Here is a 2784-nt window from a genome sequence, read left to right on the forward strand (position 1 = left end):
GAGTCGAGTTGAGGTGTTGTCTCTGGAGTCGGTTGGAACTCCTCCGTGAAGACAGCGGGGCCACCACAAGGATCCATTGAAGAAAACTTTTTCTTTGTGAGTCATTGACACATTGAGATAAATTTGGGGTTAGGGTCTCATGTTGACCTCCATTCTCAGCAAGGAGACTCCATCTGCTTTAAATATTTGCAGCTCAGGGAGCTATGTAGAAAAGGAAGTAGAAAGACATAGTTCCCTGAGCTGTGAGGGAAAGGAATTGATAAAATTATCTTATTTAGGACTGAGTCATACAAGATCTTTCACTCTCAGAACAATTATGAGTTGTGATTTTCTGTATTTGTGACCATCTGTAGCTGAAAAGTTTAGAGAAGAAGCTTCTCTAAAGATAGGAAAGAGAGATTTTGATTTATGGGTATTGTAGAACATTATTAGAAAATATTTTATTGCTCTGTTCCTGTAGCAGAACAATGGCATTTTTCTCCTCATGGTCTAGGCAGGACCTTATAGAAAAGACAAAATCCTTCCTATTTAAGAGGTTTGAGCTTTTAATATCTTAGCCATATCTTTCAAACATTTCTAATGTGAGAACCAGACTGTCCTTTAGGAGAGGGAGTAGGGTAATATGACTAGTCTTTACAGTATATGGAAGATCGACAAAGATGTCACAAAGTGTGTCTACAGAGGATATCCACTGACAATAAGAAAGAAAATGGAATAATAGTGTTGTCAAATCCAAAGAACAGAGCCTCACTACCAAAAATAACTCAAATGAAGAAATTAATGACTGAGAAAAAAGACTTGGTGATACTTCAGGGGAAGATTATGACTGAAAAATTACTACATTTTTATAAAAATATATTTTTATAAAAAATTTTTATAAAAATTTTGCTACATTATCTCTGTTGAATATTTCAGGCTAATCCAATATCCAATCCTCCTATGCTTCACTTTGTTAACTGGGAAGAAAATAACATTTTTGTTTATGTAAATAACTCTGATATCTTGGGTGGTCCCATTGCTAATCACATTATTTCCCCAAGGATGATGGTCACATGAAAATTTAAGTACTGGTGATCAAGCATTACATGATAAAATACTAGGTATCCAACATTCAAAATTAGATAAATTCCCAGTGTAGGGGAATGCCAGGGCCAGAAAGTGGGCGAGGGCAGGGTGGCAGGCATGGGGAAGGGGGAGGCAACAGGGGTGTGTTTTTGTTGTTTTTGTTTGTTTCTTTGTTTTTTGAAGGGGAAACTGGGAATGGAGAAATTTACATGTAAATAAAGAAAATATCTAAAAAAAATTAGATAAATTAATTTCTTCCAATGCTCTTATTTCTGCTTTATTCCAGATGTTCATGTTATGATTATTCCCCTATAGTTAAAAAAGGTAACTGTTCTGCTTTTACCAGAAAGAAATTTTAGGAAAATTTTCTATGAATGGCAAATCATGCATATCACTAGAATCCCTTAATAGCTTTCCAGGTCAAACATTTGTAGAACATACAAATTTCACCCTTAAGAAACAACTTCATAGCAGAAAAAGTCAGAAACTGATCCCTGAGATAATTTTACTTAAAAGTAAGATACCTCATTTACTTGAAATTTTTAAAATTTGCCAAAATGGGAGCCTATTACTCAAATATCTCTGCATTTTCAATATGCTCAGTTGTACAGGCAGCCATTGCCTTGTTCCATATGGGTTGGAAACATTATTTTAGAAATTTCTGGGAATTTTGGAACAAATATTAACACATGGGATTACTGATGCCTTACAAGGCATAGATGCTCCTTCCTGATGAGAGAGCATCATGACTAGTGCTCTTGCATCTAGTGCGGTGCTGATCTTATGGGGTTTTGTGCTTCTCATAGGATGTTGGTAGCTCCAAACAAGAATGAATGCCCGAGAATACTCTGCTTTGTCTACTGCACTAGATGTTCTTGCTTTAAAAAATAAAGAATGGGGAGATGTATGGACACAGTCAAAAGTCATGGTGAACCATGTTTTAGGGGTTCCAGGGGAAAAAAGACAGAGACTCTCTTACCTTAGGTGGATTTTGTTCCTTGGATTGTTCTTACATGATTTTTGTACCTTCTGTGACATGCATTCACATTCAATTTATAAGACACATTTCTTCTTGTTGGTTGTAAGAACATAGCTATAGAACCCAGTCTCGTGTACAGATATGTTGAATACATAGTCAGAGTACCCTGAATCTGGATATGGCATAATGCTTTGCTTTAATGATTTTCAGATATAATCTATCACAGATGCCTGGCAATTATGTTTAAATCGGTGTGTCAGAAAATTCTTAGAAAGGACTGTTCTGCCAATATTTAGTATGTGCCTACTGGAATTTTGTTTACATGTTTTTGTGAACTCAAACAATCTTCATGGGGTCATTGCTTTCCTTGTTACATTCATAAAGTTCTCTGAAACTGAAGTAAGGTTGTCTACTACTGAGTGTCTACCCTACCATGTCCTCAGATCCTAGGTCACAGACACATATCACATAGGTCAATAAAAGTCAAGAGGGTAGGTTGAATGCAACTGAATTGTTCAATTGAATTCAGGGGGAGGGGTCCCATAGAAATTCTGAAAAAAAAAAAAAGGCTGTTGCTAAGACAAAGATTTGCTCTCTGCAACTGACAGCAGGACCTATTCCTAAGGACAACGCTCATACAACTAATTGAACATGAAGAAATTCAACTGATGCATACATGAATCCTTCATTCCTATGTTCTAGTCTCTTTGGTGTGGGAAGGTACTTTGCAGGCCACTGAA

Source organism: Mastomys coucha, unplaced genomic scaffold, assembly GCF_008632895.1.
Source record: "Mastomys coucha isolate ucsf_1 unplaced genomic scaffold, UCSF_Mcou_1 pScaffold6, whole genome shotgun sequence".
Lineage (NCBI taxonomy): Eukaryota > Metazoa > Chordata > Mammalia > Rodentia > Muridae > Mastomys > Mastomys coucha.